Source organism: Mesocricetus auratus, unplaced genomic scaffold (assembly GCF_017639785.1).
Source record: "Mesocricetus auratus isolate SY011 unplaced genomic scaffold, BCM_Maur_2.0 Super-Scaffold_100018, whole genome shotgun sequence".
Taxonomy (NCBI): domain Eukaryota; kingdom Metazoa; phylum Chordata; class Mammalia; order Rodentia; family Cricetidae; genus Mesocricetus; species Mesocricetus auratus.
The window spans coordinates 22612125-22628530 of NW_024429199.1; positions in this window are offsets into that span (position 1 = coordinate 22612125).

Genomic DNA, 16406 nt, shown 5'->3' on the forward strand with positions numbered 1-16406 from the left:
CTCCTCCTTCTCTTCAATCAGTCTTATGCAGACTCCACTTCGAGATAACAAAGGTCGTGACAATTGTATTGACATTTTTTCCCAGCAAGGCATATGTATTGTTGTTTAATTTGTGAATGATATATGAGCTGTGATCCTGCCCTTCCTATGATCCTGTTCCTCTTCCTCCTCCTTCCCCTCCTCCACTTGTTCCTCCTTTCTTTCTTTTTTTCCTGTTATCAGATTATCATAGGGGAACATAAGTTCTAGAAAGAAACAAAGAATATATATTACCTAAGTAGTTTTTGTTAGTATACCTTACCAAAAAAGGGGAAAGTTTACAGTAAAATATAACAAGTCACTGTTCCTTCTCAGATTTAATAATTTTGTGATAGTAGTAGAGATAGTATATAGAAAATATCTATGTGCAACATGGCAGGATGTGTATGTGTGTATGTGTGCGTATGTGTTGTGTATGTGTTCATGTGTGGGTGCATGTGTGTATGTTTGTGGCATGTGCATGTGTGTGTGTGTATGGATGCATGTGCTTACGTGTATGACTGCATGAGTGTTGTGTATGTATGCATCTGTGCATATGTGTATAGTGTTAGCATTGAAGGAGAAAATATACATTTCTAAGTTTTGCACTAAAATCATGAATTGATAGAGAGGAAGAGAACGTGCTTGTCTATATATACAACGCGAGGGTGAGCATGATTGGAACAATGATGACATGACCACAGCCTCACAAGGGATGACAGCCTGTGCACACAGAGTCATTTAACCTGATGAAATTCAGAAGCGTATAGGGCAATTCCAAAATGGAAAGCACTCTGCAAATGAAGCTTGGAACAACATTTACATATTACCTTTGCGCTTAATAGTTACAAAAGCCATGGCCTGATTTTACGTTAATGGTAGGAAATAAGCAAATTCCATGATCACTCCCTTTGCCCTTTTGAAGCAAGTAAAACGTAAACCCCCTAGGAATGGTTTGATTCCTTCCCTGGTGGGAAATTATCACCACTCAGCCTTCTAATCTTTGCCTTTTTTCATAGGCTCAGATCAGTCTCACAGATACCACCATTCCTGTCTTATCCCTCTCTTCCCCACTACCCAGAAATCATAGGGAGCCCAAGTATCTAATTAGAAATGATTTCTGGGTGAGTGTCTGAGAGTGTTTCTATAAAAGATTAGCATGTGAACTGAAGACTTGAGTAAAATAGGCTCTCCCCTATGTGGTTGGGAACTCCCCACGAGGATTTGAAGGTGAGGAAGCTGGGTTCCCCTTCCTCTGCTGATGCGGGAATTACAGTGTGAATCTCTTTTGCTCCGGACTCCTTATTTTCATGCCTTCAGACCTGATCTGGAAGTTGTACCTCTGCTCTCTGGCTTTCAGACCTTTAAGCTGTATCATCACCTCTCCATCAAGAACCACATCGGTCAACATAGATCATGTCAATCAATTTTCAGTTCTATTTCTCACATCCAGACTCTGGCTGCCATCTTCTCTTGCCCAGAAACCACAAATGACAATCATTCAAACTCACTTCCAGGTTCCTGTTGCTCCTGCTAAGCCAGTCAGAACTGCTCTGTCCCTCTTCATCCTCAGTCACCCGTCCTCTCCCTCTAGTCCTGCTCACTTACCTGTTCTATCAGCTCTTGGGCTGAATAGAGACTTTGATCTCTTGTTTCTTCCCTTTCACTTGAACACATGGCTTTAGTTCCTTCTGTATGACTCAATATTTTTTATCAGCTGTCTCTTAGTAGCCACTTTGGTATGTAGCCTCCCAACATTGTTTTCAACCAGTCCTCCTGCTTTAGGGACAGTGATTGCTCCTGTATAGACCAGGAGGTAGGGACAGCTCCAGTTTTGATGCTCGGACGGATAAAGGGGTCCTCGATTCCTTCCTTCCAACACTTTGTAACTGTTTTGTTCAGTTCTTTAGCAGTTTATAAAGCACTCAGATGACCATGGTGAGATACCTGGCTAATCCTTGCACTGCAGGGGCAGGGGCAGGGGCAGGGGCAGGGGCAGGGGCAGGGGCAGGGGCAGTGGCAGGGGCAGGGGCAGGGGCAGGGGCAGGGGCAGGGACGGGAGTGGGGGACATGCAGCTCTCTTTGACTTTGGGGTCAGCCTGTTCTATGTACCAACTTCCAGGGTAGCCAGAGCTGCACAGCAAATTCCTTTCTTGATAAATAAATACATGTACTTTAAAGAATGAAATTGAAAAGTTCCTTGCTCAGTTATAGTATGTATGTCCAGTGGTACATATATCTAGTCAGCGCCACACTGAATAGTTTGCAGAACTTTCTGTTGGTGGAGGAACCTTGCTGGATATAATCCAAACAGAGCTCTGGTACTTTAGAGCTGACATCCTCCCACTGGAAGTAAAATCGGGCTCTTTCCTTTTTTCTCATGCCTTTCAATTTGTCTTTGTCTATCTACTGCTGCTTCTTGACCCAGGTACGCATATTCTCTCACATGTTGGCGATCTTTCATCCTCCAACAAAGCCATCTTCTCTTTTCCCATCACATTACTCTAGAGCTGTGGTTCTCAACCTGCCTAACACTGTGACCCTTTAATACAGTTCCTCATGTTGTTGTGAGCCTCAACCATAAAATTATGTTCATTGCTACTTCATAACTGTAGCTTTTTTTTTTACCACCATTAGGCATTGCAATGTAGATATCTGTGTTTTCAGATGGTCTTTTTGGCGTTGAAACCCACAGTTTGAGAACCACTGCTTTAGCTACTGCTAAAAGGCATGCCCCACCATGGTGCCCACACACATAGGTACTCAGAGACACCTTAGAGTTATTGTTTCCAAATAATTGTGTTTAAGTTGTCACTCAAGCCATCACAATAGGACTGATCCAGGCACTGCAAATTGCCACCAAGTTTTCTCTTCATTGCCACTCCCACTGCAATCCTTTCAGATCTTTGACAACTTGATCTCGCTGGGCTGGTATTTTGCCAGCTTTCACCATCTTTCTCACGATTCTCCTTGGTCCCTTTGCGAGCTCATTTCCTTCTGCCAGTCTATGATCCGGGTAACTCATAACCTTCTGTCCTTAGTTGTATTCTTCAAGTGCTGCATTGTTGATTGTTCCCTGCTCTCCAGATTGTGAGCAGAAATGCCACTCTAAATTCATTTGTGCTCTTAGCAGGACAGAAGGTCACGCATAGATCTTTAAATGTGTATATGTATATGCGTGTATATACCTTTAGTTATTGTTACTAATCTATGCTCATTATACAGAATTATGAGCTTCATTATGATAGTGTATGCGTATTGTATTTGTAATGCACTTTTACCTTATCATTTTTTAGTGCTTCTCCATTGACTGGGGATTTAATTCAGTGATAGAGCACTTATCTAGTATGGTGGCTTGTATGAGAATGGCTCCCATAGGCTAGTGAATGTGAATGCTTGGCTTCCAGTTGGTGGGACTGTTTGGGAAGGCTAGGAGGTGCGACCTTTATGGAGGAGGTGCATTAAAAGCCTCCACCATGCCCAGTGTCTCTCTCAGCTCTCTGCCTCTTGGTTTTCTGTGTCAAGTTGCTGCTCCAGCACAATCACTCCTTACCTTTTGCCATGATGGTCATGGATTCACTCTCTGAAGCTATAAGCCCCTTACAAACTCTTTCTTTCTTAGGTTGCCTTACTCATGGTGTCTTGTCACAGCAATAACTAAGATATCTAGCATGCATAAAATCTTGGGTTCAAATCCCAGCTCCATAAAGTCAAAAATCGCATCACCTCTCCCTATTTTAATGGTCCCCTCCCCTTTGTGAGTAGTCCCCCAAGGGTCTAGCTTCTGCACATGAGAGAAAAATGACAATATTTGTGTAAGTCTGACTTACTTAGCTTAACATGATGGTCTCCATTCATTTCCCTCCAAATGGCAGAATGTAGTTCTTCTTAGTGGCTGGATAGTATTCCTGTGTGTGTGTGTGTGTGTGTGTGTGTGTGTGTGTGAGAGAGAGAGAGAGAGAGAGAGAGAGAGAGAGAGAGAGAGAGAGAGAGAGAGAGAGAGAGAGAGAGAGAGATTTTCAAGTAATCTACCATCTGTAAAAATGATGTCTGGTTGTTGTACTACAAAAAATTCTGTCAGACACAGAATTTGCTAATGTGGTAGACATACTGTTTTACATTTACATGAATATTTCTGATATAATACATAATACTTGTAGCACTTAAAATATTCCTGCATAGCATTAGGATGAAACAGGAACTCATAGCCTTTTATTTTTTTAAACATGATAGGATATATAGAAGATGATATTATGATATTTGATTATGAGGTAAAAGCTTTTTGAAAGTTCTGAAGATTTGGAGGGGAACTGGTAGAGGAATTCCTTTGATTTCAAGGTATCGAAGACCATAGAGAGTTCCCTGGGAAACTGCTGCCTTCTGAAAAAAGTTTTCTAGTAATTTAAGGTATTTCTCAGAAGCTGACTTCTGAGAATTTATGAATAACTTCTCACATAACATTGAGTATAAACAAATCTACCATTGGGTAAGTTCCTTATATAAAGCTTGGGAAATAGCTTGAACTGTAAAATATCCTATAAATAGTTCATATTTATCTGAGATTACATGCTTACTAAGGTCTTAGGAACTATGATGCTTTATAATACAGCACATTTTTATCAGCCTTTAGGTAAGTACTTTGTGTTTATTGATTACATAAATAAAACTTCTGAGGGTTTATGTTCGTGTAAGTTCATTCTTCCCAAACCACTAGAGAATACAGTGCCTATGTAACTCAAGCCGTTACTTACTAAAGTGACTAAGTCTAAATCAGATAGTGTCACTAGTACATGTTACTGACTGGCTGATGAACTAAAAATAAGTAAATAGTTGTCAATGTTCTCAAAATTTAGGTTTAAAAATCTTTCAGCATGCAATTCCCAGATTGTTTAATCTTTTCCAAGGCACTGAACGGAAAGCTAGCAATTTATTCTTACTTTACCTCTGAGTAAAAAAGATAATCTACAATATTTTGTGCATTTTATTTCTAACATTGTGTTAAATGTGATGGAATATGTGCAGCAGGTACCTGATACTTGCTTGCAAGAAGATCCTTACCTGGTCACAAAAGCCAGGAATATGTACTGATATGGGTATGAGTTGGGATCCGTAAAACACGGAAAATTCTAAAGTGCCAGAGAAATAGAATGTGTCATGACCCTGAACATGGAGCGACTGTGGAATCTGAGGCACTGATTGTGACATGACTCTGAGAGTCCCTGCTCACCTGTCTGTCTGTGTGTGTGTGGGCTGTCTGTGTGGTGACCGAGAGAACAGAGCTAAGCCCACCGTGAGTGAAGAAGGGGAGGCAACCAAAGTGTAAAGAGCTGGCCTGGATTTTTCTCATGGATACAGTTAGAAGAAAAGAAACAGAGAGGTGGAACCGGTATTACAGACCCAAAGAGTGGAAAATTTCAGGAGTGATGTGGCATAGATGGACGAGAGATGACGATGACTTGGACCCAAGGCAATATGAGGACAAGTTGGAAAGGGTGAAGAAGGGACTGCAATATGGAAGCCGAATCTAATCCTGCTCTTTTTATATCTTCTACTCATATGTCTCATCTGTCACTTTCATTTCTAGTCCTTTTAGGATATAATGTGTTCTATTACCGACTTATGTATGCATATGTGTGTGTGTGCAACATCCTAATAGTTTTCAAGGGTAAATGACAGATTTAGGGGGTTAGACTGATAATGTTTATTTATTTCTCTTCTTGCTTTAGTAAATAATACCTAACTTTTTAAAACCATACTTTAGAAAATTCCATGTGTATAGGAAAATAATGCAAAGCACAATAAATATTCATTGAACTAATATATACTCCTTGAGGGAAGATACATTCTTTATGACTCTTTACCACTTCTGCTATGATGTTTTGTATTCAATATACATCCAACAACTGTAAAGTGCTGAAAATATTCATCTTCAAATGCACAGGTTGTGGACTGTAAAGTAGCATCACAGACAGATTGGTGGTGACACCAGGGTTCTTACCAGCTCTCCCCACATACCCGATTCATAGGTTTCCCAGGTTCACTATGACACCATTTACAAAGTAATGAGAACATAGTGATGTTTATATTTGCTACATGATAAAGTATGTCTAGATGAGAAAAACGTAATTATTGGATGTAGTCATACTGAAGAGAGACAAATATGACAAAAGTCATTACTAGAACAAGTTGCCCCACAAATTCCTCTGCTTGTTCTTTCACTCAATAAAAGGTGCATCTCCCAATGTCCTAATTGAAGACTGTTTATCTAACTGTGATTTCTACAGAAATCTCCTATCTTGATGATGCTGTTCAAGTTGGCCATCCTCACCCATTCTCCAGCTCTTATGCACTTTCTTTGTGAATTTCCAGAGCCAGCCTTTCACAGCCTTTTTTTTTTTGCCAAATGACACCTGTCTTTATACCTCAGTACTTGAAACATCATTTGTAGAATTTTGGAGAAAAGAGATACTCTGCCTGTAGTGGCTGCCACTTACAGGTTACCTGTGCAGGAGTGGTTGTATAGGTTCTACCTGCTCTCCACCGAACCTAACAATGTCAGTTCCCTTTCACAAATCAGGGGGTGCGAGTTGTGGAGGGAACATCATGAAACCGATAGGTGGTGACACCAGGGCTCTTACTCAACCTATACATACTGCCAATTCATAGGTTTCCCAGACACTATGACACAGTTTACAAAGTAATGAGAATATGGTCAGGTAACATGTATGTCAAGCAAGCAAAGCAAAATTCTTTTTTTCTGAAATTTTACATACCAACTTAGTGTTTTTGATAAACCAATACTGAATGAGCACGTGATTCCTAAAACAAACAAAAAATTGTCACCTTGTCACAAGAGACTTATTATCAATTATAGTAAATTACAGTTTCCTGGAAATATGAAACAGAAAGGCTGAATTCAATTGTTGCCACAGTAGGCCATACATTTTTGTTTAATTATATTATATAATCACATTTCATGCTTAAGCTTACTTGAAATAAATTACAGTCATTTAAAATGTATACAATCCTTTCTTCAAACCCACATAAATGTTACTACCTTATTATTTTAACAGTAGAGATCTAGATTTAAAAATGAAAGTGAAGTATTCATGTTAATAAAGGCACGGTGCTCATTAAAAGTTTAAGATAATAGTGAACTGACTAAGTATCCAACCAACAAAACATTTTTGATATTTCCTGAACAAATAAGTGATTGATCACTGACTTTAAACTAGAAATAGATACTTATTCATTAAAAAAAATAATTGAAAACATGAGGCCCAGCGAGTAGAAGAGCTTGCTTCACAAGCGCATTGACCTGAGTTCAAATCCCTAACACCTAGGCATGACAGCCAGTCTACCATTTTAGGTTAGGTTGTCTTAAAGCAATAAGGCAAAGATCAATAGAGAAAGACATGGGATGTTTTGTTCTGGTTTCTGTGCACAGACATCATGCATCTACATGCTAATGTACTACACATACCCACACACTAATGTATATGTACTACACACACACACACACACACACACACAGATACACACATAGCCCTTAGTAATATTGTTCATAAGAAGTAGAATACAAGCTATAACAATTTTATTATTGACTTGATTATGAATTTTCAGTCTCCTCCAAAACTTTTCAGAATATCCCAAATTTACATATAAGGTAAAGTAGCAATTGTGAAGCAATTGCCATGCCCTAGTTAGCTGGATGGTAGCAATGACATCACCTCATGCCAAGAATGCCATCTGAAAGAGAGTTAAATATAAAACTGACATGGGAAACCGGTGAGTCAGCACAAGTGGGGTTTTGTCTCAAGAGATGTTATGAGGTATTCATCATCCCTATAGCTCCCTAGGCCCAACTCGAGGTTGTCTTTCCTTTCTCCAGGCCCCAACCAAATACTTTGAATAGTAGTCTGAGTTGATATGCATTGAGTTTATCTGAAGAGATGTAAGATTTCTTTTCTCTAGCACACAGAACTGTGTCTTACTTGAGATTAAAGCCACCTTTGTCAGGTCTAGTTTCTCTCCTTCTGTAAGGAAAGGCTCTGAGCCACATGACTGTTAGTGTTAGTAAAATTATTTAGGTAAGAAGCTTTCCTTTTGAGTTAAAAAAAGTTTATCATCATCACCACCATCATCATTATCAACACCACCACCACCATCATCATCATCACCATCACCATCATCACCATCATCATCACCACCACCATCATCATTATCATCATCATCATCATCACCACTATCATCATCATCACCACCACCACCATCATCATCAGAAAGTATGAAAGTCAGAGGACAACTTTTCAAGAGCTGGTTCTCCTTTTCCACTTTGTTTTTGAGGCAAGGTCTCTCTGATTTTTTTTCTGACACACTGCATAATCCAGTCCCCAGTAGACTGTATTTTACTAATATGTTTATACATACATGGCAATCAGTGGAGTCCCTTTCGTTGAGCATGTTATAAGAGAATTATGTACCTGTCCAGTGCCATGGTGGGTTATTGTCATCAAACAAGAACCAAGAATTGAACTATAAAATGAAAGGGTTAAATAATACAGAGACAGTTTTAGTGGACACATAACAAACACCCAAGGACTTGGGGAACGTTAGCCTGAAAGCAAACCTTTTCCTTTTGATTGTGTACTCATTTGTTTTGTGGACGAATATTTGATGTTAACTTTAAACTTTAAAAATTAAAGCATATAAAGTTGAACTTGCACTTCTCACAAGAGAACTTAGAGGTGTTTAACACCGTATTATCAAGAGCTTTCTTTTGAATTCTGAAAGTGACACTGTGAACTTGGGCTTCCTGTGGTAGAACGAAGAAGGAGCTGATGGAATGTGGCTTCCTGCTCTGATAAAGGTACGAAAGAAGGGAACAGGACTGGGCAGATGGCTCAGGAGGAAATGTGTTCGCTGCTCAAGCAGGGGGGACCTGGGTTCGGATCCCTAGCACACTGTTTAAAAGTCAGGTTTGGTGGTACAGATTTGTAACCCAGCCCTGGGAGGCAGAGACTTGCAGATTCTTGAGGTTTGCTGGTCAGCCATTCTAACTGAGACGGCATGCTCCAGATTCAGTGAGAACCCTGTCTAAAAAATATGGTAGAGAAGTGATTGAGGAATACACTTGACATGCGCACACATATAGGGAAACTGTTTGTACATACAGAGAGAGAAAGGGGAAGAGAGGGAGAGAGGGAGTAAGGAATGGAGAGAGACAGAGAGACAGACAGACAGAGAGAATATATTTGTAAAAAGGCTGACTAGATCGTGCCGTTTCATATTTACACTAGTAAACTAGGTATTTGTTGGACATGAACAATATATAATTGATTAAATTAGATGACCTGGGGAAGGGTTCTTAGGAATGTTTGCTAATTTTGAGGTCTTGCTGCATAGCCAAGGCTGGTTTCGAATATGTAGTCCCCTCCCCCCTGCTTCTGGAGTTCTGCGATTACGGCATGCACAGTCACTTCTGGCCTAACTGGTAGCGCTAGGCATCATATCTTCTGTATTTGGCCTCTGAACATTGTTTGCTGTGTTCTATCTGCCAGGAAGGAGGGTGGTAACCCAGGAGACACTGTCAGTCCTGTTCCTATCTACAGGAAAAGCCTTCCACAAGGAAACCTGCTCCAAACTGCCTTGTAGTTCTCCCCATCCCCCAAACCTCAGCTTAGGACAGTATAATGGAAATTAAAGCCTGAACATACTTCACACCAGTATCTGGTAACTGATAACACAATTGGCAATATTTTCACAGCCCCTTGGAGTTTTTATGTAGAAAAGTTACCTTTCACCTTGCAGTCTTGGAGTCCATATTTAAAATCTATCTGAAACCTTGTAGGAGTCAGGGCAGGGCTGGCTCTGACTGGGGCTCTCTTGACATTGGCTCTGTTGCTGTTATTTTATTTGATCTTCTGAGTTCTTTCCTCTTTGCCACTCCCCTCTCTGACTGCTTTGCCTTTTTCTCCTTCCCTTTGCCTTTCTCCCGTTCCTCTCATATTCCTTTTCTTCTTTTCTTCCCTTTCTCGTTTATTTAGTTTCTTTTACATGCTCTAGTCTTAGTTACCATAGAGAAATATCCTGTGAACAAAATGGAAAACACATCGAAGACAGCAGGTTATTGTGATTACTAAGTGTCAGCACCTTAGTTGGTCACATGTCCAGCATGTTAGTTAGCCTAGTAGATACTCACTTTCTCAACTCAGGATTCATGCCTGACCTCTGATGTCTGATCTCCTCAAGAGAAATGAATGAACGAATAAATGAACCTTCAAAGTTCACCTCCCAGAAGAGGCATCACAGTGAGCCAGTGACCTCTCATAAGCACTGTTAGGTCCAGGACCATAGAAGAGAAACAGGAAAATAGCATTGTCAGTGAGCATAACCCCCCAAAAAACAGGCTAATCTACAGTTTAGCTACCAAATTAAATGCTTAGAAATTACACTAAGAAAAACCTGTTAGGCAGAATAAGAAGTTCTCCCAGCATGGCACTGGTTCTAGAAAACAATCCTTATGCACTCTGAGTAAATGAGTTTAAGACATGGATTCACCAAGTACATGAAGAAGGGCTGGGGGACTCACATTAGAACATCACCCTCAAATTAAGCATCATGAAGGCCATCTCATTTTGAAGCCTGATTATAAATGCTGACAGTTCATCTACCTAAATTGTAGGCATAGGAACAAAGATACCCAGAGTGGAGGAAAGTCATTAGGGTCTTACTTGCTTTCTGAATAACTAACAACGGTACCTACTGTGCATCTTGCACAGGAACTAAGAGTCACTGCTGTGGTTGTTGCAAGGGAGGGGGTGGGGTTGTACTCACCACCCCACAAAAGCAGCTGGGGCTCTGTCTGCCTTGGAAACTGTGAATACTCTCCTTATCTATGCAAGGAAGCTGGCTCCCCGGGAAACGTGTTCCTTGTGTGAAGACATGGATCCAGACAGAATGTGAGTGAAGTAGTGGCTGAGCAATGCACTGTGCTATGTCTCATCTTCCCATTGCATCTTGTGTCTTTCCTAATTAGGAACTGTAATCTAGCTTTGATGCTCCAGATCTCTTCCCTCCTTCTCTACTTTCATTAGCAAGATGCTACTATGCACGTAGGCAGACGTCTTAGGTCAAGATCCTGCAAGAAATCCAGAACAGAACATAGACTATTATTTGGAATGCCAAGGGGCTGGTCTGAGATTTTTGCAGCCACATGGTGCTTCCAATGTCCAGAGCCTTGGTGCATAACTGCACGCAGTCAGTGCAGATCATGCTTGCAAGTTTTAGGAGCCGGGACCATATCCTAGGGAAATGGGAATCAAGGTTATCACGAGTACTTATTTTCTGACTGTCAGAAGAAAACTTGACCCCCATTTTTGAGGAAGGTATCATTTATAACTTCTTAACTTTTCTCCCATATTATTTAGTATTAAATTACAACATTCCAAGGTATGCTGTAAAATGGGAAGAGGTGACTGGACTCCTGGATTTAAAGAGACGGCAAACCCATAGCTGACATAAATAGATGTTATTAGATAAAGACTTAAAAATGCCTATGATTAACATAAAAAGAGAGAGAAAGTAATGGCCAAAATACACAAGATAGCAAACCTCAGAGCATTGGAACCATCAGGTGGATATTCTAGAACTGAAATAGGTTACTTCACATTAAACGTCTTGAAGATCTTGAACGGATGGTTGAAATAGTTCATCAGGATGCAGAAGTTTTGACCTATTAGACAAGTCAAGTGAAACAGAGAAACAGAATGGACAAACAGCATCAGGCACCATAGACACATGGTAAACCAAATGACCTCTGAACTCATGGTTCTGGAAAGAGAGCCCATGCGTTGCACTGCTCAGTCGCTTTTCTCTCGACCATACGGTACTCTGACCAACAGTCACAGACAAGTTCAGTCCCTGCATTGACTTAAAGCATTTGTGGTTTCCAGGGAATTTGGGAAGTTGGGAAGTTTTTTATGTTGTTGTTTGTTTGTTTTGTTTTGAACCTTAAATTTAATGGGAAATATGTTTTCCTTAAGTTGTATCTTCATTCAAACTTAACAACTTCTGAAGAGAGAACTGAGTTCGCCATTCTGGAAGCAAGAACATCCTGGGTCAAGTTCTCACCCTGAAGGAAATGATACAGACTTCTGAGACACCAATACTTCCATGTTTTAGTTCTTTCTGCTCTTATCCTAGTTCTCATTTCACAACTGTTTGTCTCAGTCGCAGATCCCTGCTCACTACACTTTCTCCCGCTTTCTTTTCTTTTCCTGTCCATTGTGATTGGCTAGCACCTGCAATCCCACCCAATGGAGATGTCTGTGTGTGGACTATATTAAAAGTCCGTGGGGTTTCTAATGCTGGAAAATTAGGCAGAAATCAGATTTTAAAATTCCACTGTGTAAAATGTAGGTGGACAGTTTAAAATTTCCTGCTTTGCTGATAAGTCCGCTGGATACACTGTGGCCTATGGGCCAAAGATGGTTTCCCAACATTTCAGAAGAACTTCGGGTGACTATCCAGGTAGCAAGATGTCTATGTCAATTCTAGAGTTTATATACTATTCTTCTGTGGTCTTTGATGGAGTTGAAGATGGATAGTATGATTATAGTTTTCCTTAGTTAGGATTAAAGATAAGTTACATATAAGACTTTAGACTCACAAAGATAGGATAGATGATAGAATATTTTCTTTAAATCTTGCTAAATGTTAATCGACTCCATATTGTAACCATTGTCCTTACTTGATAACTGTTTTGTTATATATAATTTGACCATGTTAAAGTTAACTTTTCTTTTTATTTAGACAGAAAAGAGGAAATGATGGGAGATGTCATTCTTTAACTATGTCTCCCTTATTGGTTGATGAATAAAACACTTTTGGCCAATAGGAAAGCAAAACAGGCAGGACTAGGAGAAAAGGAGGATTCTGGGAAACGTAACATGGAGTTGACATGTGATCCCAGGAGAAGAGGACACATGAGTCTGATGTTCTTGGTAAGATAAAACCTTGTAGAAACATATATGTATATGTAGTCATGGGTTAATACTTAAGAAAGAGCTAGCCGATAAGAAGCCCTAAACATTGTAACTAAAAAAAAAAAACCAAAATCCACTGTGCTTGTAATTTGAAGCATCCTTTACCAGCTGCCACATCTCCTTTTAATGATCTTAAATCATTTTTCATGGTGTTTTTATACATTGCTTGTAGGCCCACCCTGATGGTTGGGCGTGGGGGGAGGAATATACTACGGAGGCAGCCTCATGGGGTCTTAAGGGAAAGTTAGAAATATGGCAACCTACTTATGAAGATGGGATGGTTAGTTTTAACCATCAACCTGTAACAGTTTAGAATTACTTGGGAAGAGAGCAAGATTATCATCACCAATGGACATGTCTGTGTGTGGGAGGATTATCTAGATTATCTGATTTAATCAGGAAGATATATTCCCCCGCCACAGGTAGTTCTGTTCTCTGGGCCTATAGAAGAGCAGAGAGAGTGTGCTAAGGAGCAAGCTCACATCTAGTCATTTTTCTCTTCTTTTGACTGTGGATGTGATGTGATTAGTTATTTTAGGACCCTGCCAAATTTACTTCCCCATTATGGACTGTAGCCTGGAATCATGAGGTAAGATAAACCCTTTCTCCCATAAATTGCTTTTTTGTCACCCCCACAAAAATAGGACACAAAGATAAGAAGGATAATGAAAAATTGACTGTATATTTTCTATCTTTCCTATTCATTCAACTTTCAACTCCAGGTTAACTAAAACTGACTGCTTATGTCATAAAAGCTCAGCTATGGCACGTATCCAGAAGTTAGTCACAGTCCAGAAATAACTTTGCATTCCTGCCCTCTACCCCTTTAGCCCCACAAGCTTCCTTAGGTCCCTGGTGATGAAGAGGTTTCTCCTGGACTGCTAACTTATTATTTCGACTCTGCACAGTTCAGTAGGATCACCCAGTTTCTGAGGCTAAGAAAAGATGAAACCTACCAGTGCTTGCTCTCACGGCATCCCTGAAGACACACGCAGGCTTCAGCTCACACTAATGATTCTACAAAAGGACTTAAAGATCTTTGCTTGACTGTGAAACACTTTGCAGATGTTGCATTGTTTGACTCAATAATGGTGTGAGGGGGAATGAATATTGTTATCTGCATTCCACAAGGAGGAAAATGAGGTAGAGGAAAGAGAAATGATCCACCCAAGGCAACAGCTAGACTGCATTAAAGCCAGACTCTCATGTTTTGTACTATTCAGTATTATATAGGCTGCCTATATAATTATTGCTACGTACTCTTATTTCACTATAGTTGTGCAAATTGTGAAACGAGGCTGTCATCTACAATTGTGTTGGGTCTCATTCATTGCTGTCCTGTGATACATACAGCTCATGGGTCACAGGATGGACAGGTCTGGTAGAGCAAGAGAGTGACTATTTTAAGTCAATAACAAGTATGGAACATAGTTTGGAGTACTATTTTGGTGCTAGTGAAAGAGGGTTTCTGGATCGCAGAAGCCTTTTACAGTGTGAATCCCCACATGTTACAATAAATAGAGAAAGTGAAGGTTTCTGAAGCTGATGTGGATCTCATAAAAGAGGAAGGAACACCAGTGAGTAGTTTGAGGCATGTAGGAACAGTTCCCAAAACTGTGCATTAGTGGTTTGTTCAGAATAGATGAACTCTTGTGTTAAGTAGCTGTGGGATCCACACATTTAAGCTATCTAGCAACATGATGCCAAGCATGTAATGCTGTTGTGAGAGCACTCCTCATGTGGAGTTATGCTGGCAGGAGGTTCTTCATGACTCTCTGGCCTTTCTACATGTCTTGGAAACAGAGGAAGTGACTTTAGTGCATTCTGTCATTTCAAGAATACACTGTGTGTGCAGCTGAATGTGGTGGCACATGTTTTTTATCCCAGCACTTGGGAGGCAGAGGCAGGTGGATCTCTGTGAGTTTGAGACCACCCTGGTCTACAGAGTGAGATGCAGGCCAGATAGGGTAACCCTGTCTCAAACAAAATAAAACACAAAACAAACAAACAAACAAACAAAAAGCAAGGCAAGAATGCATGTACAGCAGACAGCTTTGGAAGATAGAGATGAGGTCTGCCTATGGAGCAACTGAGGGGAATGTCCGCTACACACCATAAAAGACTCATATCCCCTATGCTAGAATTACCTCTCCCATAATGCTTCCTGTGTGTGTGTGGATGCTGCCTGACCCTTTTTATGATGTTCTGTGGCAATCAGGGATTCAGGAACTGATGCAAGAAGATACTGATGTCACTGTTGTTGCTGATGGTAATATATCAACTATGGTGGGCTCAGCAGGGTTAAATATTCTTCCAGCATCTGTAGAAGTATACCACACTGAATATTGGATTGAAACTGGCCTTAAGAATTCTGAACAGACCACAGGCCACCCCTCCACAACATCTCTAGGTTTTTTCTGTTTGTTATTTGAGACAGGGTTTAACTATGCAGCCCTAACTGGGGTGGAACTTTTAATGTAGATTAAGCTGAGCATCAACACAAAATATCCACCTGCCTCTGCCTCTCAGGTGCTGGAATTAAAGGTGTGATCCACCACGTCTGGCTACCACACCTCTAGCTTTATGTAGAATAAATAAACAAATGAATGAATAAATAAATAGACTCAAAAGACACTGGCACAATTTTCTCAGTTGCTCCCATTTCCAGCAGGATGACTCTGACAGTCACACAGAGCCACTGCCTATGGAAACTGCATAGATAACTGGCCAAAGCGTTCAGGAAATGATATGCAGATGACTTGGGGACCTTCAAACCACTCTGCTGAACCTCCACTGCTGACGACAGTCCCTTTATGAGCAGTGATGGACAACCTGGGATCCAAGCTCTCAGACTGAGGCACTTAATGTCTTTTTGCCAATGCAATACTCAGCCCATTTACAAGTTAGCTTCACTATGTCCCACCAAAATGGCATTTTATCCTTGGTCTACTGCTAGATTTTTCTCTCTGAACCAACCTCCAGTTCATGTTGGATAAGGGCAGCAAGGATAAGGGCTCCTTTCTGTATGCTATGGGTTTCATGATGATGAACCAACGCCAAAAAAAAAATCATTTCTGGTGTCATTTATGCTTATCTATGACTGGAAAATTTTCCATAGTCTTTAGGGTTGAGAATACCCCAGGCTTGTTAAACAATGTTCTCTAGATTTGTACTGTCGGACTGATAAAGTTATTATGTGACTATGACCCTGAAGTCCATTTCAGTGTTTGAACCCCTCCAGATGTTTAAATTTTGTTACCTCAAGACTTGGATCCTAGTTTTGTGCAGTTCATAAGAATTTTGCCTATTCTTTTATGGTTCTACATTCTCCATTGAAAACTC